The sequence below is a fragment of the Corvus hawaiiensis genome, chromosome 10 (genome assembly GCF_020740725.1).
Source record: "Corvus hawaiiensis isolate bCorHaw1 chromosome 10, bCorHaw1.pri.cur, whole genome shotgun sequence".
NCBI classification, from domain to species: domain Eukaryota; kingdom Metazoa; phylum Chordata; class Aves; order Passeriformes; family Corvidae; genus Corvus; species Corvus hawaiiensis.
In genome coordinates this window covers 15008235-15029003 of record NC_063222.1, presented here as the reverse complement: position 1 = coordinate 15029003, position 20769 = coordinate 15008235, and positions in this window count along the sequence as shown.

The following is a 20769-nucleotide window of genomic DNA, read 5'->3' as shown; positions in this document are numbered from 1 at the left end:
AGTAATAATATCAAGTTACAGAGCAACAAATTCCTTTCCCTTAGAAAACTAGTTCAGTTTTATTTCAAAACAATAACTCTTAGGGGATAGTGAGTGTCTCAATTAATATTATGTCAATTTGTTTTACCATCTGCATATATCTACTGACCCAAGATATCTCAGAAGGTCTGTCCTAAAAATCACCATGTTTACTCAGCTGAAAACGAATCCGAAGATCCCATTTCATTTTCAAGTCACCAGGATATGTTAGAGTAAGTTCCATGTGTTGACAGATCCTTCAGGTTTTATTTATGGAACAGCATTTGCGTGAGAGATAATAGGCTAAGAATAACCATTACCTCACCTAATTGTTGTCTCCTTAAGGCTTCTAAAAATGTATTTGGGGTTGGAGAGCTGGCAGCACAGGCGGTGTAAGGAGTCCACCAACTGGTACCGTCTGTGTTAGTTACTACTAATCCAATCACCTGGGATCAGATGGCCTTGTGGCAACTTCTTCCCTCGTGGACAGAGAGACAGTTTTAGAATAGAAAGATACAAAGGCATGTGCTCAATATATAATAGATATATAATAGCTATATTAATAACACATAATAGGCAGTAACAGTAATAATAATAATAAAATAATAGATACGTCAATAAAGCATGCCAGGAAAGTATTGTGCAACTTGTTGGCCAACAAAAACATTTTTAAAAAAAGATGCCTTTTAACTATATCCAAGCAAAACGTTCCTTTTCACTCGTTGAACATTGTTTCTTTTGAGCAGTGTGTGTCTCTGCTTGTCTGATATTTCCAGCCTGGCCCTGTAGCCTGGCTGGACGTACTAAGGGAATGATAAGGGGCAGGAGGAAAAGGGAAGTGGTGGGCATTTGGTGAGCAGGGAAAGGGGCTTTGTGTGTCTGTCCGACCATGACAGCAGCAGATTCCCTTGCAAAAGACCTATAAATGCAGGGCATTTATAAGGACCTTGAAATCCTCCTCTTAGTCACCATCCTACATTTCTCTGTAAAAAAATCACAATGCTAGAGAAGTGAATGTTTTCATAACTTAATTCTTGCTTTCTTTCCTTATAAACATTGTTCTTTCAAAACACCCAGGTTTAGAGATCCCCTGAAACACGAGAGTTCTTAGTAGTACCTTTGGTATGTTTGAAAACTTTAAAAGTTGCTGAAGATTTGGGAAGAAGCTTGACTTTTTCCTCATATATTGTTTTGACTCCAAAACAAAGCCTTCTTAATTTTTAGTTCTTGTGTTTTTCTTAAGAAAGTTAAAAATATTTGAAGGGAAGCAAAAAGCTTTCCTTGAATTTTTGATAGTTGAGCACAGTTTATTCTTGGGCAACATTATGTAACTAATATATAGGGCAAATCTGACTCTTCCTCTAGAGGGCAAGAGACCAAACCACACAGGTTATTTAATAAATAACCAGAGCACTGAGATAGAAAAAGGAAGATTTTTTTTTTTTCTTTATGGAGCCCTATTAGCAGTTACACTGACCAGGTGATAATGGAAAGCTGTGGAGGAATGCAATATTTAGGCTTGCTCAAAATATGCCTGCTTCATCTGGGCCTCAAACTTCTGTATTTCACTATGGGAAGTCTTTCATGTGTGAGAGGGGTAAAGACCAAACTTGGGCATAGGAAGACCATTAAACAGCAAGGATTTCCCTTAGGAAAACATTTCTCCCACTTGAAGGAAAGGTTGGATATTAGCAGCATCTCTTACCGTTTCCTAGGCAGGTGAAAGGTGATTTCCAGTCATCCTAGACAGAGATTGAAGGTAATTTAATACAAATGTGGTGGGGTGTATATGTGTCAGTGTATGGGCAAGAATGGGATCTAAAGATTCATTGAAATACACATATTTCCTAGTATGCTCACGGAAGACACAGAAGCTGAGATGTTCACTGAGAAGGGGGTAGCATCCTAAAAAATAGGAGTGATAAAGTGATCTACTAATTAGTGGACACTGATAATTTAAAGTTACTACAAATTATTATGAATATATTTGTAATTACATGCATGCATTAACTGGAAATGATAGTTGGAGGAAGAATTTAATTTCTATGTATCTGTACAGTTTTCCTCGTTTGTGGTCTCTGCCTGTAATTACACTTCCACAGTTGGCTTTGGGCTTGCTTTGACTTAATCCACTGACTCCAGCCAAAGCTACATGAGATGTGAAGTATGCCCTTACCTGGGAATGGCTTCTTATTTAGGAAAACACTTGAGTGAATGAGATTAATGTAAAGAGTTTCCCTGAGCCTGTACCAGAGGACTGAAGCCCAGCTCCTTTTGCACGACCACAATGAGTGTATACTGCTTAGAATTTATGAAATATACGAAGACAAATCTCTCTGGTGTTTCCATAATCCTCCAGTCTGGGCCTGTAGTTCAATACTTACACAAATTGCATGTGCTAGGATAATTGTAAAATTCTTCAGGACTTAGTAGATCTAAATATGACATTTTTCTTTGATCAGCATAGCTATAAAGCAGCAACAAAACAAATTTGGGCCTTCAGCTGGCCTTGTATTTCTGAGCCAAAAAATCTCTTTCTGATGAAGTCCTAGAGTGAAGTGCAGATTCTACAAAATTCAATGAGAATTTTGCTAATGACCTGAATAAATCAGTCATACTTCTTTAAGATAATGTTTTCACTCCTATTTTTGAAAAGATGTTATCATTATTGCAGCTCTACAGAGAGACTGTGAATAGTTTAAAGGTTTCCTAAAGACAGAATAAGCAAGATGAAATCCTCAGTCAGTGCAGCCACCCTAAGCAAGGTGCAACAGAAGAAAAGTTCCAAAAAGCATTCTGTTTAAAGGACTTTTTTTGAAGACTGCTCCTCACAGCAGGTGCTTGTAGCCACCTTGCATGCTAAGACCAGGAAAGAAAAAAAAAAAACCCACTGTGGACCAGCACAGGAAAGCCTCTGAAGTTTAGGAGATATGTTTGTCTGGGCACTTGAATTCAGTGAGTGATGACACAAATGATATGCTTCTGAGTAATTTTCACAAAGCAGGATTGCTGCCTCCCCCAGCATCTGCGCTGGTCCTGCTCAGGGCATGTGCACACTGTGCCCCATTCAAACCCTCCCCAGAGGCCACTGCTCATTGCTTAATGGCCTTATAAGGAGAATCTTTGGGCAGTTCTACTGGCTTATAATTGTTTTCTTCTTAAACAGTAAACAATTTCCCTTAACTTACTTTGAAAGCAGTAAATCAGAACCAGCAGGAAAAGATGAAGTTAAACCACCAGAACACATGTGCAATGCCAAAGGCCAGGCATAATACTTTTATTTGCCTGTTTTTAATTTACTTAACTTTTGGAACTGCTTTTTTTGTTGCACCTTTAACACACAGTACATGGATGTGTAAACAAGAACAACTTCCTAAACAGGAGAGCTCATTAAAAGTGAACTGTGTGTGAATCTGCTGCTGCTTCAAATAGGAAAACTATCTTACCTCAGGTTTCAAGGGTGTGAGTACTGCAAACCCCTTTCAGGGCATCATTAACATATTCTAAACTGTTATCCAAAACAACATCCTCTACACTGGCTCCTCGGGTCAGGGCCTTAAGGTGACTCCACTCCATGTGAGCACTTCAAGAGCTGCAGTCCCTTAGCTGGAGATCAAACAACATTTCCTCCACACAGAGAATTAAACCAACACATGAGGGTGCCTTTATCAAACTGTGTTTGATAATGAAGGCTTCAAAAAGCTAGGTGGGTCAAAATGTCAGTGTCTTTCTTTTGGTCTGTACCGGTTCTGTATTGCTATACAAATTATAGAGGAAAATCTCAGAATGAGAGCTGTCTGTTATTTCCCTTGGGAACTATTTCATTATTGGCAAGAACTTCTCTTTTATAGGTTTCCTTTCCCTTCCTCCCAATTTCTTGTGATTTTTCCAAGTGGTGTAATCCAAAACAGTTCTTGTCTTTCTAACTCCTTCTCTACCACCATATTAATTCCCTATCCATAAACTGATATCAACAGATCTGTGGGCAATTCATGAAGGAAAGTAATGTCTCTGGCATTGATTTTTTAATTAATGAAGGGAGAAAATTAATACAACTCTTCCAAACATTCTGTCATTATAAGGCTTCCTTTGGTCAAGTCACATGATGAGTTAAGCATGTATGCAATAAAAAATATAATATTTGTACATTTTTTATGTAAAAATATGCCTGTTGCTTTTTAGAAGTGATTTTATGCAAAAAATGGTGTAAATTATGCAAAAAACTGTTGTCCATTATTGCATGGTAGTGGATAGACCATGAAGCTCCTCTGCAGAATGTAAAAAGCATGTAAACAATCAGAAAAGGGAATTTGAAAATGAAGGGAAGTGAGCAAAGAATACCAGCTGATGAATAAAACATTTCCTAAAGTTCAGAAAAGTCAGCTGGTCTATGTTAAAGTGGTTGCCAGGCAACTCATCTTTTAAAACAAGTACTTCTGTGGCAGATAACTCATAAAGACATTGAAATGGCAAAATTAACTGCTCTTGAACAATTTCTTCGATACATTAGGTACAAACAGGCTTTCATTCATCATCAGGCGTGCATATCTTCTTGTTATAACTTTTTTTTTCCTCGAACAAATGCATGTATTTTGTCCAAAGCACTGCACTTTTAACTCTTTCTTTTCATCTTACTACCCATGAGGGAACAGCTGGGAATTTCTGCCTTAAATCTGGGCGTTGATATAAATCTAGTTTGGATGAAATAGGGGAATTCATTCTCTATTTTGAAAAACAGGCACTCTTGTTTGGTGGGATTAGAGCGCTCGCATGTAAAGTGGAGCTTGGTAGCAGTCCACCAAATATTTCCCATGAGATGGACTGAGAGTGCAGCCAGAGAGGGAGAGGCTCCTGTAATAGACTGTAAAAAAAACTTCAGGAAAAAAGCAGGCAGGTCCTGGTGGTTCTTGCTGTGTAGAGGATGATAAAGCAGTAACTGGAGGGGAAAACTGATCATATGGAATAATTTATTTGACTTTTTCCTTTCCAATTTTTAACTGAATAAAGTAGTGTTTTTTTTTTTTTCTTTACTATTGTGTTCATTATTCATTTAGTACATTATTCATTGAGCACTTTAGTGAAACACTGAGCACAAAGGATATTTGCAAGCTGATCATAATGCCTGTGTTTTCAGCACTTTGCTACTTGCTGTTTATCATTTGTAATTGATCACCCTGCATAGTAAGATACTCTCTCCATCTCCAGATTTTATAACTGAAATTTTTACAGATGAGAAAGGGAAAACTGAAAAGGTTTCCAAGGATTTCCACAAGATTATTGTTTTCTGTTGAATACGACAAAATAGTATCTTTACTGAAGTAGAAAACAAATAATAAAAAAAGCTCTTGCTAATTTCAAAGCAAATCTGTAGCATTTCAAAACCTGTTTGGAAATGTTTATGAATTCTTTTTCGAGTGCCAGCTTATCTCTGCCACTTGGAAAATGTCTGGGATAACCCAGGTCTCTAACAGAGCCACACAGGGTCATGCTCCTTTCCGGGGTATTTGATCTCTGCCAGCAATGCCACCACAAGCAAATGAGAAATCCTCAGCCTTTCAATTTGTTCTTGTCTTCCTGAGTTGCCTTCTACTGGTGATTCAGCCGTAACCATTATTTCCTCAGCCAAATTCAGTAAAACAAAATGATCAACCCAATGACTGAGCAAAGTACCTTTCCTGTAAAGAGTACAAATGTACCACAAAAATGCTTATTCAGAATCAAGTTAATGCAGTGTTGAGTCTTTTTGTTGGTAGCTCACAGTCAGTGCCTTGCAGTGCTTCTGTGGGGACATGTGGCTGATGTTAGGACAGCAACTTTTCACTTTGCATCCTGTTGCACTGCTGGGACACTGCACTCAGAGCAGAACCTGTGGCACTGACACCAGTCCCTTGGTAGCAAGTCAGCCCTTGGATTTCCATCTGAACATACCTTAGCTTGGTTGTGGAGTGATTTTACTACAAATATATTAGGGAAAGAGATCAGGATGAAAGTTGGGTCATGTTTTAATATAGTATATTTTCATGCTGGTGTTAAAAATGTGCAGTAATTTTTAAGGTCTGTCACACAATCCCGTTGAAATAATTAAGGCACAGATAAGTTTAATTCCCTGTTAGATGAAACCTTGCTAAATAAGACTGGATATTAGGAAAATTTGGCTCACTGAATGGATGGTGAATCATTGGAACAGGCTGCCCAGAGAAGTGGTGGAATCGCCACCTCCGAAGCACTGTGTAGATGTGTTGTTCTGGGACATGTTTCAGGGGTGGACATGGCAGTGTTTGTTTAGTGGCTGGACTTGATTTTGGAGGGTTTTTCCAATCTGTGATTCTCCTGATTTTATTGGAATTTTGTTTACTCTTTATCTGACTCTCTGATCTTTAGCATTCTCTGTGCTCAAAATATCCTCCTGAGCTCTGCAGTCACACGAGGTGAGCACTGTGACATGTGGCATGGGTGGTTTCATGTGTGTGGGGACAGCGACGTGATGTCCTATGCAACATAGGCACTGCCACTGTGTCTGCTCCCCAGGCCCCCATCAGAGGGCAAATGATGGGCTGGGATGCCAGGAACACCACGGGAATATACAGCTAATGTACCAACTCCCCCTGCATGTGTATATAAATATATATTTGTGTGCGTGTATAATTAATGCACATAATTACTTAGATTGCTTGATACAGATACTTATTTTTGTTTGTAGTAAATATGTTGGAAAGCATCAGAAACACAGTTAATGAACCTATTTAGCTATTTAAAAGATACAGGATCTGAAACTTTGGGAGTAGGAGGTGTTGCAGGAGCTGTAGCCCATTATTCAATTCCTGCGGTCAGACCACCAGCAGCTCTAAAATCAATAAGGCTTACAAGGATGAAATATGCTTAAAAATAGAAGCATTGACAGAGAATATTCCACAAAGCCACTCTTGATGAGGCTGAGCCTGTTCATACTGAAACCTGGAGAAGTTTTACTCTTTACTCTAAGAGCCTTGGGCCAACATCAGGAACTTGCAGGATTCTTTTAACAAAGTTTTCCAAAGTCCAGTCCCTGATGGATCCAAAATGTGCCTGGATACCACAGTACTGGAGCACACTGAGTCAGTGTGTCTGACTGTCACTCCTTCCTGCACTCCACTGATGAAAGCAGATACCCTAACCTCTAAACCTAATCCTAACCCCTAAGCCAACCCTAACCCCAAGCAGACACTTGTTTGGTTTTATGTTTGTTTTCTTTTTCAGAAACTTTCAGAGTATTAAAACCCCCACCAAACCTTGCTGGTGTGGCAAGTAAAATCAAGGTGTGCAGATATTAATAGCATAGACCTGAGAGAACTTCATAAAACATGTTAGTGGTATAAACTTTAATATACATGGAAAATATTCTAAATAGTATTCCAGATACTGAGAATAACCTAAATCTTCTGATACCGTCATAAATATTCTCTTCTTTCTCATTCTCCTATACCCTGTCTGATTTGATATCATATCACATTTAAATGCAAAGACAGCTGCAATCTATGTTTTCAAGGCCAAAGGAACTATTCACAGTAGAAAGCATCTAGTATTGGAAGATGTCTTCCTATAGAAAAGCAGTCACAGCAAACATGTGAGGAAAAATTTTGGGCTCTACTTTATGTAATGTACTTAAATCCTGGTTAAAACAGTTATTTTCTTATAGAAGAAATAATTTTGTACCAGTGTGATGGCCTTTGATTTTTTTCATGTGTATAAAATGGTCAATAGAGTACATTTTCCGAATCCAGGCAGTCATAATGTGTCAAGCCCCTGAACAAAGATGAGCAGAATAAATAAATAAAAAAAGGAAGTCTGAGAAAATAATATTGGGTCTTTTTTTATGTGCTGTCTCCTTTCATCTGCTTTATCATTCATGCTTGCTAGATTTTCTCTGCAGTTGGGAGGGCTAGAAAATGAGAAACTGAGGTTTTGCATAATCACGATTCCAGAAAATTTTAGGGAAAATGACCAAATGTCACAGACAGTTGAAATGCATAACAAGCCATGAGAGGGTGCTGTCAGTTTCTGTGTGTGAACTTCCAGGTCAGTCAAAGTTACGAACATTAATATACCATTTGTTACTTTGGTTGGTAGCATTTATTTATTAACTCATTTCACCAAAGAAATAGTCAACTTTGGAAGTGTCTTCAAATCATTTTCTGTCATACCTTTTATGGCCTCTGTAATTTACGGTAAAGTGATTTAAAATATATACTTTGATTAGATCTACATTAGTTTTATATTTTTTATGTCAAATTATGTAAAAATGGAAATAATGATTAATTTTGCTATAGGAAATTTCATCGAGTTATAATAATTTCAGTCTTATCTCTTTGAGCTGCATGTTTCTCCTATTGCTTTAAAACTAATTTAGGCCACATTATATACAAAATTAAATCTTACTTTTATAGCTACACCCTTGGGGTTCAATGAAAAGACTTTATGAGCTAGAAATTAAAAGTACTGGTTGAAAATACTATTACATTATACAGGCTATTATTAAGGCAATTTACAAAGTTGGTATTAAAACTATGCACATTTTTCATTGTTAGCACCCATATATTCAGCAAGCCCGTGGGACCATTTTTTATATAATCTGGCAAATAAAATCAACTGAAAGTTAAACAGTAAGTCCACAGCATTTCTTGATAGGGAAAATTGCACTATAATAATTATAAAGCAGATTTAGCATCAGATTGTTATTAATTTAGGCGACACACACCACATTTGTTAAATGTAAAAATCAGTTTAAAACTCTGTGTTCCACACATACAGGAGAATACACAGAACTATGAGATTGCTTTCTCATAGCAAACCCAGATATCTTATATTCAATGAAATTCAATTTGGCACAAGTCTATTTTGCATCTTAAATGTGTAGTCAAGTTGATTTTTGGCTCCTAGATGTGTTCCCAGAATTTGGAGGCAATATAATTGCTTGTTTTGCTTGGACACTAGGTCACATAATGCATGGCTTAATACTTGATTTCTGAACAATGATGTAAAAAAAACTTGCTACATGAGTTATGGTCTTTTAATTTCAAGGATGCTTAAAGAACAGAGACTACCAAGAAGCAGGGTGGAATATCACATATTTGGCCAAGATGACAATACTGAGATAGAAGCACATGAGCTTGCAGTTGGTCCTTTAATGTTCTATATTTATATGTTCCACATTGGAGCACTCTAGGTGTCATATCAAGATGGGACAACTGTGTTGAAACAGAAGGGGAAAAGATTTCTTTTTCCTCTCTTGGGGGAACCCACTGCAATAGCAGAAGTGTTTTGTCAAGAAAGTTGCCACCAGGACTGGCTGGTTGTAGTGTGAGTGTTGGGAGGAGCTGGAAGGATGGAGCATTTGCTACAGCAGCATCACTACTCACTCTTGCTGATCTGTGGCTGCCAGAGTCTTGTTGGGAAGGTCTTGTTGCTGTGACTCAGAGGTTTTTTTCATCTACTTCTACTCTAATTTTACTGCAAAACTGTCACACTGCTGATGGAGTCAGAGGACAAGGAAGTGAATTCTTCCCTTGGTTTCTAGGACTGGGTTCTAGCTGGTGTTTGGCAGTAAGTTGAGATGACCAGGGCTTTTGGAGTTTAGCTATCCCAAGGCTTAGGCTTGTGGTTTATTTGGACCATCAGTTCTTGCACAGGAGTCTGAGAAAACACTCCCCAGACTTTTTGAAAGGCCTGATCCACAAGGTGCTAGATTTTAACCAGATCAGGAGAGGGCAAGGATGCTCAGCCTGCTGCTGCAGGTTCAGTGGGGAGCTGGGATATTAATTACAAACCTGTCCAGATTCTGGATAAAACAGAAAAATTTTTCTTGCTACTACCCTTTCCGGAAAACTTGTGCCTCAGGAGCTGCTTGGAAAGGAAGAGCTCATGTAAATATGCTGCCCAGTCATGGGCATCCAGCTTTCAGGGGGTGTTCTGGGAGTGCTGAAAGACAGAGATCCTTTCCTTGGATGCTCAGCAGTCAGCCTCTGCAGGAAAAGTATGGATTAGGCGTTAAAGGTGACCAGCTCACTGTATAATCAAGCCAATAAACTCCGTTGTGTTACTGAGCAAAAGAAATTTTGACTGTTCCTGTTGTGTTGGGACAGAGGGAATTCCATGCAGGAATGTTGTATACAGCTGCTGTGACCTGAAGCGCGTTGCCAGTCTGCACTGTGGGGTCACAGAAACACCTGAAAGTGTCTGATTTTATTTGAGTGATCAATAACCCTTTAGATGAAATAAACTAAGAGTGCAAGCTTTAGCAGCTTCTTTTTTTTCATGGTACAAGAACAATTTGAGAAGAAACATAATTTTATTTGGCTAACAAAACCTCCTCTAACCGCCCAACTTCATTTCCACTGCTGACTATAAAGATATGATTTATAGAGATTAAAGAAGGCTAATAAAAAAGGAATAGCTGTGATATTGTATTTAATTTTGACAGTCTCTATTATCTTCTTACTGTCCCTTAAAGAAAAAGATTTTATAACTATTACCACATAATGATAACATTGCTATTATTAAATATTCATATTTTATGGCCTTGGAAAATGTTGATATATAATTAATTTGATTATGGATAAGTTAATTCAATTTTAGATTGCCTACATTAATTTATTAAATACTGTAAAAGATAATAGATTGAGTGCAAAGGGAAATGGAAGAAATTATGTGTACTCAGAAAACTATCAAGCATGTTTAACATGTTTGTACAGAGAAAGCAAAAAAAACCCATCATGTAATACATCAATCAGTCCACAGAGATTACATTTCAAAGCCTTTTTATATTGAACAAATGGAGCTTGATTCTTAGTCTTTTAGAAGTATCTGAATTTACAATAGTATAAATTTATAAATAATGCATTTTACTTTGGTTGCTATTGTTATTATGGCCTGAGGATCAAAGCCTTAAATTAGGTATCTGAATTAAATATAACCACCCCTAAGCATTGATAATCACCACACCAAAACCTATTTATATAACTTTTCTGATTTAAATAAATGAGTTATTTTTGAAAATACTTAAAACGAAGAAAATAAGTTTAAGGATGGGACACATCAAACCACAGGACAGTCCTGGAAACCCTTACACACTCATAGCTTCTTCATTGTGTGGCTTTCTTCCCTTGAATGGGGCTTCTTGTTCAAGGAACGTTACCCGCACACTGATGTCAGGAAATCATTTTGCATAAAGATGGTATAATAACAGTCTGATAAATAAAATGGTATGAAACTGATCAGATTTCTTACTAAATTATATGTTCTCAGTAAAATCAATGGAGATTCATGTGTCTGCGTGCAGGGATCTCTTTGTGTATGGTTTTGAACCAGAGGGATCTACTAATCTGATTTTTCTCTTATAAAATAGCGTGTCTTTCATATTCTTGTAGGGAATTGTATCTTCATCATTTTCCCACTGGTTTTAGCAAAAATATGTTAGGATTTTCTTAAGACTTGCAGAATTTTGCAGAAATACAAAAAATTATGTGTGCAAACTAAAGCTTTTAGATTTTTATATTGGTGATTTTTGGTCTTCCCCCCGATTTTAATTTATTTTAAAAATTTTATTATAAGGAAACCATACTTATAAAAATCTTTGATCCCAGGTCTACAAATATGTACACCCTTACAAATATGAAGAATCATGATAGTCAGAAATTATCCATATAATTATATCTACTTAATTCAGGTTGAATTTTTATTCAGAATATGGACACTACTTATCAAATTTTTTTCTATGGTATGTTAGAGAACGTTTTTAACTTACTAAGGCTAAAGGCAAAAATATTCTTCAACCCTTATCAGGAGTTACTTCCTCATATTTTTCAAAGGTGAATTGAACTTATAAAGGCTAAGTTTTTCTTATGTGAAAGGATGATAAAATATAGAAAATATATTTAAAACTAATGTCCTGCAGTATGTGTTACAATGTTCTTGTTAAAACAAGATGTTTCTTGATGGAATATCACTCAGTTCTAAATGAGGATTCATTTCAAAGAGTGTTTTTGTCAGTATATTTTATTGCTATAATATAATACATTTGACATACATTTGATATGCTTAGGCCAATATATGTAACCTTTTTTATTTTTCAAAGTCTTGATTTTAAAATTCTGAATTATGCTGAGCTGATTTGTTACCTTAGAAGCTTGTCTGACACTCACCTATTTTGAATTGATGGGAGTACTATTAGATTGAACCACTTCCTGGGGTGCAGTCATATATTTTTGAAATCTAATCACAATGAGCTCTTTACTACAAGAAACAATACCTGGATATTGCTGACATCTTACAAAGCAGATGAACAGAACATTAAATGCTCAAGTTAATTCCATACATAAAGGAGAGAATGGATTAACTTTCTCTTATAATATTTCATAATAGTCTTGCATATACAGATGTGATATAAATCTATTACTGCAATAAAAGCACTCCTTTGCTATTAAAACCCTCTAATTAATAATGCATTTGGTAATGATTATTATTACAGTTATTATTTAATGCAAGCAAAAACTGAACATAATTTTCAAATGTGGCCAAGTAGAATCTCTTCGGTCCTTCTTATTTATGGTTCTGCTTTCTGAAGGTCAGATTATTTTTCATTCTCTTTAATAATTCACTAGGTATACTAAATGTTTACTTCACGTCTGAATGACAACCAATCTTGTTTTAATTAAATATATCTCCTGACATTGTTTTAACATATCAGTGAATTCAAATCAGTTAGTAAAATGTTAAGCAAATCAAATTTGTAGTCACTCTCCACTTTGAATATCCACTTCTCTAGTTTCTTCCCACCTGCTGTCATGTGTTAATTTTTTTAAAGCATCATCTATTTGCAAAAAAAAGAAAGAAATTGGTATTGTCTTGTGTTGTTTCATCCTTAAAGTGAAACCATTTGCAAGAAAATTATGGGTCCCTAGTGCTGAACTTCTTTGCATATTAATTTTGTTAGCCTTACCTCCTGTGGTCTTTAGTTCTGGAAGGCCTATTAGATAATACACAAGATAAATTTTCCCTGGTATCTTACAGCTAGTCAGAGGAAAATAATCCTTTTCTCTTAAAACTTAAAAATTGCAATATTAGCCATGCATACTTCCCCCTATTTTATTAGGAAAGATTAATTTAATTAAACACAATAATCTAGCCAATATTGGTTATATTTGTTTCCAAGTCTTGAGAAATTTATGCTTATGTTAAATGTGTCTCAAACGATAATGGATAAGAAATGGATTCTGCACAAAGTTCTGTCAAATGGTCATGCCAGAATGGGCTTTGGTGGAATTTGTGTGTTTTATCTGAAATGCAGAAGCCAAGGGAATCTGAGTAGTTGGAGTAGCTGTGGTCAGACACAAACGTCAGGCACTTCTCATGGTTACAAAAGCAGATTTAGTTGGATAAGATTGGATGGCTGGAGACACTTAGATATTCAGAACTACAGAAAGATGACTGGTGAGGTTTACAAAAGTGTCCAAGCAGACAAGACACAACTCCCATTTTCAGCCTGTGGCAGTGAGTATTTTTGGCATTTTGGTGAGTTTCTCTAAGTATCCAAGTACCTGCAAATTCCTTTGGAAATCTGTGTCTCAGTGTTATGATTACATAGCAGCTGACTTTCAGCATATTTCTCTGTGCCTAGGAAATAAATTTGTGGTTTTTGGAAAGAAAATGCTGGTGTTATATCTGCCCCTTACAAACGACCAAATTACAGGTTAAATTTCTTCAGCTACTTGAACATATTTACTGTTTGCATCCAAGCATCATAAGCTTTTCGTGAAAACAAAAGAAATGCGTGGAAAGCCCTCAGTTCTTGACAGACAACTTGTTTTTGAGTTATGTTTTCCCCCAAAATGTCCTCTGCTTTTAGAACAATAAAATTGTTATTATCTCTCAAAACTTTATAGCTGAGCAGAGACCAGTCAATTTGTTTCAAGATTTCCATCTCACACTCTGAAAACAAAGTGAGCCCATCTTTAGGCTAAATTACGCCATTATTTACTGGCACTGCCTATTGTTTAAAATGGAACACCAGGCCACGATCCTAAACAAGCCTATAGTAACTTTTTAGACTCTAAAAGTACAGTGGAAAAAAGGGAATTTTCATAGTTGCTGACATCTCTAATTTACAATTGCATTGGGAACTCGTTATCAAACAGGTTTCTTCGCTGTTACCAGACGTTTATAAATACATGTTTTATTTTGTAATGAAAACCCTTAAGACATTCTAAAGGCATTTTTTTCTCATATATGTTTCAATTCATTAAAACATTCTTAAATCACGAACCATATGTAGACATTCTCTGTTCCTGAGAACTGTTAAACCATTATCTCGGACATTTGCATTACCTGGGAGGCTTTCTGGGAAAAAAAATCCACCTTTTTTCTCCCCCTGTGCTAACCCACACCTGAATCAGACATGCAGGGAGAGAGGGCACTCTTAACAATGTGCCAAAAGTGAGAATCCACACCAAAACCACAAAACTTGTTTAGGTGATTTCCTTCAAAGAAAAAACCTATCAAAACTCATAACTTACCCCTTTTGCTCTAGTTTGTTACACATTGAGACAAATGGCGGGATTTAGACAAAGAGTGTGATATCTGTCCATGTCAAAATAGAATGGATTTTTCTAGTTTACTATGAGGTTATCAATATTAACCAATTAAATATGTAAAAACATATTTTGTGTATTTAGATGCAAAGATGTTACAAATAATGGTCTGAAAGCATGCAAAAAGGATTTTTTTGCGCCATTACTACTTGCCCATGGGATAAGAAATGAAAATAAATACACAAGCCATGAACAAGTAATCATAGACAAGATCTACTCTGCTTCCTCAGGCAAATCTTTTGACCTTTGTCCTGTTGTCCCACTCTTTGCATATTTGATCTGTTTAGACTGTGTGGTGTCTGAAGTGAGGATTGGTTTTACTGTGTTTGTGGGGCACCCAAACAGTTGTGAGATCTTGGTTTTCTGCAAAGCCTCAAGGTAACGCCAGGCTGTTGATACAACAACCAATATTTCAATCTACAGAAGTTTCTGCTTTATTGCTAGAAACAGGATCTATCAACACAAAACGGCTTTCAGCCTATGTTCTTTCATCAGAGTGCTTGCCTACCATGTGCAGAGACCTGATCTCTGCAGGGGTCATTTGCCATCTCCTGACTTCTGCTACTGCTTTTGCATATGGTTTGTAGGAAGCAAGGAGGAGGAGATGGATTTTACTGCAGATTCTCTTAGAGAAGAGGTGACGTCACCAAGAGATAGAAAGGGGAGAGCAATGAGCTTCCCTGCAGGGCAAGGAAGAGTAAAGAGAATGGCATGGCAATATATTTGGGGAAGCAGGTTGGAGAGAAGAATGAACAGAAGGAGAGAGAGCAATAGAGACAACAGGAAGAAGAGTAAAGAATGAGCAATGAGACAATATGATTAGAGCTTTTTTTCCACCAGGGAGAAACATTTGCGATGCAAACAATTAAAATCCGTTAGACTTTCCTAATAATGTTTTTCCATGCATGTAATCATGGCGATTGCCAAAAGGATGGGGAGGAAACAGCAGGCAGGATATTTTTGGGTGTAAATTAAGAAGTAGGACTCGAGAGTTGCAAATGGGAGACTGGATGATTTTTATCTTGTGGTTGGACATAGGTTATTGGCATGCAATGGCAGAAGAAGTGGTCTGAATTGATTCTAGGGGATGGAAATTATTCTGTGTCCTAAATCAAACTTTTCCTATTGAGATTAACAGTTTTCATCGCTGATAAATATACAGACTTGTTTCTATACTGAGAGGAAAATCTTTTCTGCAAGTATTTAATGCAGAAGGAACGAAAGTACTCCTTTTCATTGACTGTAAGCCTATTGTAATTTCTTCTTTACTTAAAAGGAGAATATACCCTAGTAGAAAATTTTGTGAACCTTTGAGTAGAAAACAGTATCGGGTAAATACAGGTATTTAAATCAGATGAAAACGGAATAGAAATTATTTTCAATGACTTCTGAGATAAGTTTTGAAAGTGCTGTGACAGTGGTCTTGTGAAAAGTCATTAAATTGTAGTCAGAGTATATGAAGGAGCTGATGCCATCTGAGTGTGATAGAATCATGATTAAAACCTGGCAATATCCAGTGCCTTTCACTGTTTCTACCCTGGCCAGTCTGTGCCAAGGAACCAGGAAGTGACTTCAGTGCTCTTGTTGATGAAATTCCAATGCCAAATGGTCTTCATGTAAATGTAGACTTGTGATACATTTGTTTAAGTAAGGGGAGGTACAGATGCTGAGCTTGCCTTCCTGAACACTGCACAGTAACATTAATGTTCCATTTTTGTCAAGCTACCTTGGCTCTGCTTAAGAGTATTTGAGTATTTTATGTTTTTCTTCATTGGAAAACAATCCGGAACTTGAAGTTCAGTTGTATTCCATTTCTTTTCTCTTTATGATTGATAGTTTCAAAATTCCTGTTAAATAAATGTTTTTCTTTAATGTTGCCATGATGTTCTCTTTTCCAGCAATTAATTGCTAGGTTTTATTTTCCATTTCATACAAGTTTATTTTATCACTTTACATCTTTATCTGTCAAACTCATTAGCTGTTTCTGTGAAAACTTCAGTAATTTCTTCAGGGATTTTTTTCCAGGTCATAAATAAACAAGAAATAATCTTTCAAAATAGATTTTCATGATTCTTCCCTCCATTTTCAAATACCTCTTGTCTTAGCAGTCAAAGCCAATTCTTTATCCCTTCAGTAGTTTCTGTCACACTATTTGCAAACCATACAGTCTAGTGCTGAATATTGTACTGGTATCTCCACAAATCTTAAATCAACTGGGGATAGAATTGCTCCTGCTGGCCCACTGTTACCTCTTCCAAGATTTCTGTCCAGTTTGCTAGTCACGATTTCTATTCTGTGGTTTGGTGTTAATTTGTCTAAGCAATACATTTCATATTTCTTTGATGAAGTTTCCACTATATTGATCTGGAGTATTCATTGGTTTAAGAGAACAGATATCAGCTTGTTTTCATGTTCAACATGTGGTGAAGTCCCTTGAATGTCATCAGTAAAAATTAAATATTTTGGTTTGAATCTGATCCCCATCCTCAACTTGTTGAAACATTCTCACCATAGGTGTTGTGTTAGCTTTCTTCAATCTATTAGTGCCTCCAAGGTTTGAAAAGGAATCTCTCTCCCTTTTTTTTTTTTATCTGCTTCCTCCTTCCTCCTGAATAGTTTTGACAGAAGTTTTTTTGTCATGTACAGGCATTTTGGCTTCCTGACCTAATCATTTTGCTGATCCTGATTTTCTTTCACAATTCTTCTTGTTTCCTTAGGAAATGTAAATCTGCTGCAGCATCTGTTAGCTATCCTTGTTTATTAATAATTAGACATGAACGTAATTATAAATTCTTTAATAATTTACCTTTACCACCTCTGAGAGGCCCATAACTGATCTCTTGTTTAAACATTTCAGATCTTTGTCTTACATTATTTTCATATATCATTCTCAAAGTGTTGACCACATTGTTGATACAAGCAAAATCTCATCCTCAGCTCTTGCCAGGAATTTATCTCTGAATGTGTTATCTCTTCTAATTGGACATTTGGGAGAGAACAGATTGCTAGAAGCTCAGCCCTACGGCTCCTTAATTCATAGCTGCTTGGTCCTTGACTAAATTAAAGCTGCATGGAGCTGCCTGATTTAAGAACTCAGAGTATTAAGAGCAGCAAAGGATGAGATACAGCAGGGCTATGTACTTTTATGCTATTTATACACCATATTTTGATCAGGCTCCAAACACTAACATTCACTTTTCTCTTCATTTTCTTTTGCCAAATTAATACTGCTGAAGGAACCAAGTACAGAGTAATCTCCAGCCATTGAGGGGCTATTTTGACTGAATATGTAGTGGAAAATGAGATTAGCAGACCAGAAATCTAGTCCTCTTCAGGAGGTGAACAGATGTGTTCTTCTAGCTTCAGCTGTGGTGGTGGAAGATATTAGTAACTTGCAGCCTGTCTCTGGGTGGTTATCAGGAATCCCAAATCCCTGCGACTCTGCTAGTAGCACTGCTCATACAAGCTTCCTCTAACCTATTTTTTTCAAAATGAGCTAGATTAGCAAAGACTTACGGTTTATCTGTACTAACCTGGCCTCCTTGGAAGTGAAACAAGCCGGGGAATGCTCGGGTAACCCGCTCCGCCAGCAGATCTCGGTAGGGGCAGCAAAGAACAGCAATCCCTGTCCCTGGCACAGCCACTGCAAAGTATATGTCTGGCTAGACCCCAAATGCTGCTAGATACACATTTTGTCTCCTTCCTATCCCCATGGTAATTCCAGATCCATTTACTCTTCTAATTTCTGCACTTTAGACTAGTCTGCTTTTGACAGCAGCACTTCGTTTATTTCAAAAGCTTTCATTCTCCCAGTGGCTGTGTAGGGTGATGATCTTGTGAGCAGAAAAAAAGAGTGGCTTCTAACCACACACGTATGCTCTCCCTGGTTGTCTCCATTTAATAAAATTTTATTTTTTGCTACCTCTACATTCCTCTGTGATAAATCACCAGAACTGCCATGTCACACTTCTTTGTATTCTGAACCACAGGAAAAAAAGAAAAAAAAAAAAAATCAAATACTTACTTGCTTAGAAAAATATGTCAAGAAAGACTTGTCTGCCCCATGGTGCTTCTGGCTCGAATGAGAAAAAACACAGATGTACTGGACACATTGTGGCAAAGATCTTCTGCTGGAACAAAAAGATACCAAAAAACCCAAATTGTACTACACAGGCTGGAGATTTGCTGTTTCCATATCAGCAGACAAGGTTTTTTTCACTTCTGTATTGAAGAAGAGTAATGACAGCATTCAGAATTTTAGGGTCACATTGGTTTATATGTCTCAAGAAAAAGTCTCCCCCTCCCCAATTAAAACTGTATTACAATATTATTATTTTTTTACTTTTTCCCTTTGACAAGAAATTAAGAAACATCAACATTTTTGACATTCTGAAGGTGATTTTTTTCAGGCTGGGGACTTCCAAAGGGGAAAAAAAAAAGTGATCAAATCCTTAAATTGCTCTGAAGATTTCAGAAAACATGTAGATTTAATGGTCTGCAGCTTTTCAGACAGGAATCTGAGAGAGAATGAGAATATTGCAATGGAAGTGGGAGCCAGGCCCAGATGTACATGACAACCTTAAGAGAGTCAAGGAAATTGAGGGCAGCTGAGGAGAAGGTGCAGTGGGATTTATTGGCACCAAAAAAAGTCACAGGCTTGGAGAATTTTGGTCTGACTACTATTTACTGTGTGTTTAATCACAGAGGCTTTGGAGGGAGCCAAGTCTGTCTGGAGAAGGCAGAGCTGAAAAAGTAATGCTTTTCTATTTTTTTAGTGGGTGAGAAGCTAGACGAGGGGACAGGAAAATCAAACCAGATTTTTTTTGAGGGGGGGGGGGGGGGGGGGGAATGAAGCAGAAGGACCCAAATCTCATTTTTAATCAAGACGCTAACGCTGAACATTCGATAGTGACGCATCTCCTTCCCCGGGGATCCCTCTGCTCCGTGTGTGTGTGCGTTTGCGCGGAAGATGCGGTTTGGGAATGACCAGAAACTTTAAGATTATTAAACCTAGAAGAGAGAGAAGAAATGCACCTTCCCTCTGTGTGCGAGCCCGGGCGGCCCCGGCGGTGGCGCTGGCACCGCGCAGGAGCGCTGCGCTCCGGACGCACCGGGAGCGCGGAGCGGAGCGCGGACCCGGCCGGGCTGCGCCGCTGCACACTGGAGAGGGGGCTGCACTTCACAGCTCCCGCTGGAGAGCAAAAGTATTGAGCTGGGCAAGGGGCGGGAGACAAGGCGGAGGAGGTGGCTCCCGGCAGTGCAGGAAGCCAGCCGAATGGCTCAGGGGGGCCGCAGGAAAGTGGAGCAATAGGTGCCCTCTTATCCCGTTCCCACGCTCTGCTGCGGCTTCAGTTCTGGGTGCCGCTCTTTCATTCGTTTGTCTCCCCTATAGGTGGTTGAGGTGCGTGTGTGACAGCTGTGAAACCTCTCCCGCGGGTGATTGACCTTGCAGAAAATTTGGCTGTTGTGGAAAGCTTTCTGGGCCTGTTTTTAGAACAGAATAAAAGTTTATAAAATCCCCATGCTCGTGGTATTTTGCAAAGTAGATTTAAGTGAACAATGGGGGTGTAGGTGAGTCTGATTAGCACATTTCAGGGCTTTTCTAGCCGACATCATCCTAGCTGGCCCCTCATTTTCATTGTTTTGATAGTGTTGCAGGAGGCAGATGGGATTTGATGTTCTGTAGAGGAACACACACAAAGTTGGTCTGCTTCTGTTTTTATTTTCTCCTTGGCTTGTTTGTGGGCACTTTGGGACTGTGGCAAAGGTGGCAAGGCGCTGAGGAGCATCTTTTGATGTCTCAGACTTTGGCCACTATGTCTCTTCCACTGGTATGTATTCAGACTTTCTCAAGAGAAAAGAATGTGTTGGTCATGCACTACTTCTATTTTAAATTGGAAGAAAAAAGAAAAATAGAGTTACTAGTTTAATATTACCACCAGAAACACTTCTCTAGTGCTTTGTTTTGGTTTTTGAATGTTTCCATTGTTTAGAGGATTACTTACATAAAAGAGAACACATTGGTCTATTAACACAACAGGTTTTTTCCTTTATGAACACTTATGTTTTGTCTATCTGCATTTTTAATATACAGGTCTGGCTGACCTAGGAGCAATATGGGCAAATAGAG